This window comes from Tupaia chinensis, unplaced genomic scaffold, assembly GCF_000334495.1.
Source record: "Tupaia chinensis unplaced genomic scaffold, TupChi_1.0 Scaffold144105_1, whole genome shotgun sequence".
NCBI lineage: Eukaryota > Metazoa > Chordata > Mammalia > Scandentia > Tupaiidae > Tupaia > Tupaia belangeri.
This window is the reverse complement of record NW_006203959.1, coordinates 297141-305925: the sequence shown is the minus strand read 5'-3', so window position 1 is coordinate 305925 and position 8785 is coordinate 297141. Positions and strand designations below refer to the sequence as shown.

Here is an 8785-nt window from a genome sequence, read left to right as displayed (position 1 = left end):
GGTTTTGGTCAACCTGGCTATAATGTGTCTTGGAGAAGATCTTCTTGGGTTGATTCTATTTGGGGTCCTTTGTATTTCTTGGGACTGGATCTTTGACTGCCTCTCTAGGTTTGGAATGTTTTCTTGTAAGATTTCATGGAATACATCAATGCCCTTATGGGTCTCTTCATCTTCTGGAATGCCAATTATCCGGATGTTTGGACATTTGATGGTATCTAGTGCTTTTTGTATATTATTCTCAAATTTTTGTGCCATTTTCTCAGTCTTCGTGGTGGATTTTTCTAGGCCTGCATTTTTCTCTTCTACATCTATATTCTATTTTCTGTAATGATCTAGTCTGCTTTTAATACTTTCAAGGGAGATTCTGACTTCCTGTATTCTAGACTTCATTTCTAACAGTTCCATTTGACTCTTTTGTAAAGCGTGTAATTCCTCTTTTAGATCTCACCTCCTGGACGTACTTCTTTCTCCTTTCTCTTTAGCAGTTCATTGTCTCTCTTCTCTTCCATCTCTGTTAGCTTTGCCATTTTGAATATTCTAAATTCTTTATCAGACATTTTCATGATTTGCATTGAACTGCCTGTGGATGAAGAGGAATTATTCTTTTCCCTTTGAAGAGAGGTATTTTCTTGCTTTCCCATATTTCTTGTGGTCCTGTGTTGATTTCTTGTCATCTGATGGATGGTGTGTTTCTTTCTAATTCTTGAAGTTCAATCTGAGTGTTCAGGAGCAAATTGAAAGAGGTGATCTGGAATCTCTTTGCCGTTCTGTTGTCATCACACACTAGCTAGTTTGCTGGAGGCTGAATTATCAGTAGAAAATCTTTATTTCTCTTGTATCCTGAGATAACTAGTTCACAGGAGCCATGAAGAATCTTCTTCTGAAGGAAGACCTCAACTCTCCTGTCATGCTAGCTTGTTTGCTGGAGGCTGAATTATCAGTAGAATATCTTCATTTCTCTTGTCCCCCTGAAATAACTCTTTCTTTGAAAGAGAGGGGACAGGTTTTAGCTGTACCACAGATAACCTGACAGATCCGCATCATCATTCTTGTTTCAAATTACAAATCACCTGTATGTCAATATTAAGTGGAATGTCAGAAATGCAAGATATGAAGCTCATCACTCCTGTGTGGCATTCAGCAAGGATTAAGCAAGCAGTGTCCTGGTACCCAGAAATGCTGCAGGAGCACGATTTAGTAGTTGGATCTCTTGATGAGCTATTAGAACTAGAAGAAACAGAGTGTTTCATATTTCATATAAATGAGGCTTTGTCTGTAATATTAGGGTTTTAAATCCTTGAATCATAATTTCTTGATGCTTTAAAAAAATGTTTCAGAGCCTCTGTTAGACAATAAATGCCTTTGTGCGGATAACCTCAAAAAACAGATATCATGGAGAAGTATTATGGATGCAGATTAGGGTCTCAGGGTTTAGGAAGTAATTCACTGGACTTACTCTCAAATTTTATATCCTCCTGTAATGTATTTGGTTTATGTGTTTAAGACTGTAGTTTGTCATAGCACACATAAATTTCAAACTATTCAGTATATATCCTGTAAGTATGTTTAAAACAACAAGTTGCAGTTCATTAATCTGCTTTAATCCCAGAATAGTTTTTTTGTTTGTTTGTTTGTTTGTTTGTTTTTTTCAGCAGAAGGCCGGTCTCACAATATTATGGACCTTCCTTTCTGCCTCCACCTTTGCAGAGAGGGCAAGTCTTTATGCTGTGGAAGATGTGAGCTTTGAAACTAGCTTGCCAGGCTGAATGGGACATAGCAGATGGCCTTAACAAGTCCCTTCATTTTACAGAGGAGCTTACACTAGTTATGTTGATCTTTGACTTCATCACAGCATTCTTGTAGATAAGGGTTAATTCTTTTTGTGGGGGAGAGAAAAAGAAATTTTTGCCATAGGGTGCATGTGCTCACCAGAGAGACAGAGAGAGACAGAAAGTGAGAAATCACCCTCCAGGGGAGATGGTCATGCCGCAATCCCTTCTCCTCCATTTTTCTTTAGGGACTTTGGGCACACATGCACATGCACACAGTGGTTTTTGTTTCTGTCTTTGATTTTGTTTTTGAAAGAGATTTTAGGTATAGGGTGCATGTGCTTACTGGAGAGACAGAAAGTGAGAAATCACTCCCTAGGGAGGATAGCCACATCACAATCCCTTCTCCTCCACTCTCCTCTTGCAGGCACAGATGCACATGTAGCTGGGTGTGAGTTTTAAGCTACCAGGTCTGGGACTCAAACTGTGATCAATTATGTGGGACTCCAGCACTGACATGAGTTTTAAGCCACCAGGTCCAGGACATGAATCATGGTTGATTACATGGGAGTCCAGCAACTACCAAATTCTGCCGTCTGCTGATCCTAAAGGGGTAATTCTTAACCCAGTCTGTTGCCAGGTCTCCTAGAATGAAACACAATCCTAAATTGGGGTGGTCATTCAGCTTTTTATACCCAAACTAATTTCATACTTGCTATTCAGAGACACTTCAAGTTAAATCATAAAGAACTAGGGGTGGGAAAAAAATTTCTCCTTCTTTGGTTCTTTGCTCTGTTAGGGGACAGCTGGCCTGAGAAGACAGTGTGGGCCCCAGAGACTATTACAAGCTGCTTTTTCTTCCTCCTGGACAACTGCTCTTGGAAAGGTAAAATCAGAGTCATTATGTAAATATAATGCATAGAAAAACCTAGTCAATATGTTTTTATTGTCATAATACTGAAGTATTATCTAAAACAAAATCCATTAAATCTTTTCTTTCCTGAAAAATAAAACTATCTTTTGTATGCCATTCCCTTGTTTTAAATCCACTCTGACAATCTCTGTATTTTGATAAATGTTTATAGAGCACTCATATTTAAAGTGTTTTTTTATATATATATTTGGATTAATATTAACCATGTTTGAGGCCAGCCCTGTAGCCTAGTGGTTAAGGGATCCAGATCTCACATGGCTGACTGTAGTTGGAATTCTAATCCCAGGGGCTTGAAAAACACACTGGGCACATGTGTGTGTTTGCTCAAAATCCTTACAGGAAGGAGAAATGGAGGACAAGGAATTGCAGCATGGCTGTGACCCATTGGAAGTTACTTTCTCCCTCTGTGTCTCTCTCTTTGTCTCCCTTTGACTATTGAAAAATGTATACATTAGCCAAGTTTGTACTTATTTCCCATTCGTTATAAGAGGCTTTACATTAGCCAAGTTTGTACTTATTTCCCATTCATTATAAAAGGATTCTTCTTCTGCCTTCTATTGTTTTATTAGAGTTATTTATTTATTTCTTCCATGGATAAGAAAGAGAGAGAAAAAATTCTCAACAGGGCCCTCATACCACAATGTATCTAGCCTTGGCCTAGCAAGGCACATGTGTGCCTGGTGTACTCAGGGAAGTATCCAGACATGAACCCAGAATGTACCCATGTAAGTCAACCTCACATTTTACTTTTACACCATTCAGTCCCCTGCTATGGTTTTAATTAAACATTTTATATAAAACCAATTTATTTTTCCTCTGAGTGTATCAATTAATTATACCTTAAAAATTTAAGAGATTGTCCTGAGGTTACATATAAATCTTTAACTAACTTAAGCTCACTTACAAATAATACTATTCCACTTTACATATACAGTAGATAAGTTATATCTGAGTATACCAGTCACTTTTTTAAAAAGTTTTTGTTCATTTTATTTAAAAAATTTAGGCTATAAAGTATTTATAACTTAAATATTTTCTATGCATTATATTCATGTATACCAGTTATCCTAAAGTTTTGCTATAATTGTTTTTCCATGGCTCTTGCTCCTTTTTAAAATCTTCAGTTACTTTGTCCTTTATACATTGGTATTATATCTTAAGAGCTCATCAGCAAGAGACTCTTCTTTTGCATGATGATTTTGCGCCTCTATTTCCTGCCTTAACTACTCTTCCAGTTCTGTATTCTTTTGAGTATAATGTACTATTGGATCTGATCCTCCAATGATGTGTGGAAGTTTTTCTGCTCTAGGACATGTAACTTTTTTTAATTTCTTGAAATTCTTAAATTGACCATAATCATTATTTATACCAAATTTACTTTTGGTAGTTATCAACCACCAATGATCTAAGCTCAGTCAGTAATACCTTTCTTGGAAACACCTCAATATCAACATGAAGTATGTTATTGTTGTAACATTCTTTGGTTAACCATATTGACTCTTTGTTGAGCTCAAATTTATTTCCAATTTCATTTATGCAGATATTGTATTGTTTTATGGTACCGCTTTATCATTAAAAATGTTATTTGTTTCTTTTTTTTTTTTTTTTTTTTTTGGAGAGGTCTTTGCTATAGGGCGTGTGCGCTCTCCAGAAAGACAGAGACAGAGAAACAAAAAGTGAGAAATCATGGGGATGGCCATGTCACAATCCCTTCTCCATTCTCCTCTCGGGATCATGGGCATGGACACACACGCGCCCGATGTGAGTCTAAGCCACCAGGTCCAAGACTTGAGCCGTGGCCCGAATACATGGGAATCCAGCAACATAGCCATTATGCTAACTGCTGGTCTAAAAAATGTTATTTTTTTCTATATCCATCCTTGCTCTTTTCCTAATATTAATATCTTCCTCTCTCTCTCCTTATATATATATATATATATATTACATTTAATCACTGTACATCTCTTTTTGTGGCATTTTAGAGAGATTTTTGCTATAGAGTGTGTGCACTTGCTGAAGAGACAGAGAGACAGACAGAAAGAAATAAATCACCCCTCAGGGGTATGGCTATGCCACAGTCCCTTCTCCTCTATTCTCCTCTTGAGATTTTGGGCATGCACGCACACGTGCCTAGCATGAGTTTTAAGTTGCCACGTCTGGGACTCAAACGGCAGTCAACTATGTGGGTGTCCAGCAGTGCATCCATTATGCCATCTGCTGGTCCTAATCACTGTACGTCTTTACAGTGTACAACATGGTTTTTCCCATTGTGAGTACAGTGCATATCAGTCAAGACAGAGGAATCACTATACACATTATTCTCAGCAAATAACTTTCATTTTAACATCTTCCTCTTGTTTTTGAAGTTTCACTTCAATTTCTAACTCTGGTTTGGAGCACTTGAATAACTGTTCCAATAACTCATCTTCAATGCCCCAAACATCAATTTTTTTTTCCAATGTTAGATTTTCTGTGCAAAGAGATTGGCAGGATTTTTCATACTGTATTTGAAATCTGTATATAAATAAGCTGTCTGATTTTTTCATCCATGGATTAATTCCGAGATAGATACTGCTCTTTATTTTTCCACATTAAGGGTGTAGCAGGCTGTGTTTGTTCTAAAAAAGAACAAGATATCTCGTTCTTGCTGATTTAGATGAAGCTATTTCTTGATTTTCTTCATCTCTTTCCCTTTTTTCCCTTTTCTTCATAGCTAGCTGAAAGTTGATTTTGATGGAGTCGGTCTGCTGATGTTGAGAAGCTCAATCTCTACTTTCACTAACACCAGAGAATTTTGTTGGGGAAAGCTGATAGTTTGGGATTTTCATTGTAACCATACTATTTAATACCATTGCTAATAATTAGAACTTTTTTGTGGGGAGGAGGGATTTTCTTTAGTGGATGTTTCTTATGAAAACATTCTGAATTTTTGTTCTATTCTGAAGATTTTTATTTGATCTTTCACCCAAATCCATACATGTATCTGCTTGCTCTGATTCTGTGTCAGCTGTGTATGTGGTAGTATTCAGGGGAACACATGGCATTAGTTTTTCATTGATTGACAACCCTAATGAAAGTCTTGGCCCTGGAATTGTTGTCTTTAATCCTGAATTAGGCTAGCCCTGAGAATCACAGTAATTTTCTGTAGTCATGAAAATAACTGCCAAGGAGCCGGCAGGTAGTGTGGTGGTTGAGATGCTGGACTCTCACATGGCCGACTGCAGTTCAAGTTACGGACCTGGCGGCTTGCTTTCTCAATCTCCCTTTTTCTCTGTCTGTCTGTCTCTGATCAAACTTGAAGAACAGTGACAATAAATAAAATTAAAACAAAGAAATCTTAAAAAAAAAAAAGAAAATAACTGCCAATCCAATTTCTGCTTCAGGAATAGGTTTAATATCCCACCTTTGGAGCATACCAATAATAAAATGAACCCATTTTCTTTTTCTGAGAGTCAGGAATTAAGATCTGTGAATGTGTTATTCCTACATCAACAAGGCAAGTTCCAGGAACTGAAAAGAAACTATCATTTTCTTCATCTTCTTCTGTTATCAGCCTAGTTTCTCCACCTCCAAAAACAACTGTGGAACCCAATTTCTTATGCTGTTTGGCATTTAAAAACATAGATATTTTCCCTTTGGAAATTTGTTTTCTTTCCTGTTGTCCTGACAGGTCAGCACTTTTATTTCCAATATTCAATTCATCTATAGGTGAGTAAAAACTTTCAATTTTTGTAGACTGTTTCTTAGACTGAACTACTTTGACAAATTCAGTAAAATATTCTGGTTTCACAATTGAACATCCACAAAAGAATGCAAATATTGGTGTGGGTTTTTTTGGTAATTTTAACTGATATCATGATGAAGTGAGTACATTCTTCAGTGCAGTTATTTATAGTAAGTCCTCCAAGTTGCAATATGGCTTTACTTAAAGCAGTTTTCCCAGAGACATCTAAACAAGGAGAACCTACAACCAAGGGCTCGTATTCTACTTAGGTAGGTTACAGAAAAGTTAGCAATTGATACATCATGATTTTGACTGACTGAGTTATCATCTTCAATTATAATGGCAGTTTTTCCTTCCAGCAATGTACTTGACAACAGTCAATAGTCATATGATTTTCCCCTGACTGGTTCCACAGCAGGAAGAAGCTTCCACATGGGTCCGGATCCATAGCACCATGTCAACTTGTCCCTTTTTATATTACTGTCATTCATTTCACTTATTCATGTTCTATAATCATCTGATATATCATAATTATTATTTTAAACAAGCAGCTGCCTTTAGATCAATTAATAATTAGAAAATATTTTATTGGGTCATTGGAAAAGTCTGTTTTTCTATGCAAAAATATGTCATGGCTATCAAGATAACCCAATATCTTACACTCATTTGTTCCTTCCCTGATATTCTTTCTTTATGAAAATCCAAATTTCTAACCACATAATTTTCCTTCTTTATAAATATTTTTTTCTATTCCTTGCAGGGCAGTTCTGTTGGTAATAATTCAACTTTACTTTGTCTGAAAAATAAAGTATTTAGTTTGCACCTTTTTTTTTGAGAGAGAGATTTTTGCTATAGGGCGCGTGTGCTCGCCAGACAGAGAGAGAGAGACATAGAGACAGAAAGCGAGAAATCACCCCCCAGGGGGGGTGGTCACGCCACAATCCCTTCTCCTCCATTCTCCTCTCGGGATCTTGGGCACGCACGCACACACGCCCGGCGTGAGTTTTAAGCCACTGGGTCCAGGACGCGAACCGCGGTCGACTCCGTGGGAGTCCAGCAACATAGCCATTACGCTAACTGCTGTTTCCCTAGTTTGCATCTTTTAGAATTTATATTTCTTTATTGCCAGAGGATATGTGCCTTCACCAGGAAGAGAGAGAATACCTTCAAGGAGCATGGTCATGCCAACAAGCCGTTTTCTTTCCTTCAATTCTTTTTTCCTGTCAGGATTTTGGGCATGCGTGCACATGTATCCAGCATGGTTTTCAAGCTGCTGCGGCTGGGATTTGAACTGCAGTCAGCCAGGTGGAATCTGGTTCTCTTATTGCTGAACTACAGGTCACATCTATTGCTGTCCCTTATCAAAGGTATTTTTAATGTCTGTTATAGTATTATGAATTCTTTATTTTGCACTTTTAAAGAGTAATTTTCCTATGTATCTAATGATCCAAGGTTGATGATTTGTTTTGTTTCAGCTTTTGACAATACAACTTTCTACTACACTGTTTTTGCTTGGATGGTTACTGACAAAAGTTCGCAGAATTCTTATTCTTGTTCCTAGTATTAAGATTTTATTTTTTTCCACACTTCCTTAAAGATTTTCTCATTGTCTTTCCTATTGTGCAGTTTGAATATGACATGCCATGATGTAGCCTTTTTGGCATTGCTATACTTGGCATCAACTGAGCTTACTGGATATATGATATTTGGTGTTTCTAAACTAACTTTGGAAATTTATCATTCATTATTTCTTCAAATATTTCTTCTGCTCTCTTTTCTCTTTTTTCCCCTTTATATATTTTAATTATTGGACCATGACGTATTTTTGTTTTTCTATACAAATTGCGTCATGAATTTTCTTATGACCCAATATGTGTATGTCACATTGTTTCAGGAGCCCCCAAACCTGGGGGTACCTGAATACAATTTTTACCAATTCCAAAGAAAACACTCAGAGGTCCAGCAGAGAAAGATATGAATTTACTTACTAGGGAAGCTCCCCTAATGGCCAGGTGGAGGATGGTCCAAGTAATCAGCGAATACAGGCTCTTATCATCCAAGAACAAAACATGCATAAATCAAGTAAAGGCATACATCATTTAGGGATTTCAATACCCGAACAGCTTAATCAATAGCATCATCAAGATATGTTCGAGTTTTAGTGTCTGAGGTTTAGTGTCTCTAGTCTTGTGATGTTAATTGTGGGAGAGGTGTGAGGCATACATCTGGAATAGTCCAGCCACAGGGAAGTTCCATGAGACAAAGGAATGGCCAGGAGGGGCTCACGAGGTCCAGCTGGGCCAGTAGTTGGATAGCGTGAAGAGGGAGGGAGGAGGAGAGCTCAATTTATGGAATCTA

General features: G+C 37.3%; 2 pseudogenes; one reads left to right on the top strand and one right to left on the bottom strand.

The window, feature by feature from the left end:
- LOC102483493 (cytoskeleton-associated protein 2-like) overlaps positions 1-1293 on the top strand; it is a 33931-nt pseudogene extending 32638 nt beyond the window's left edge.
- Positions 1294-3839: 2546 nt separating this feature from the next.
- Positions 3840-6861, bottom strand: LOC102483080 (nibrin-like; annotated as a pseudogene).
- Between the last annotated feature and the right edge of the window lie 1924 nt (positions 6862-8785).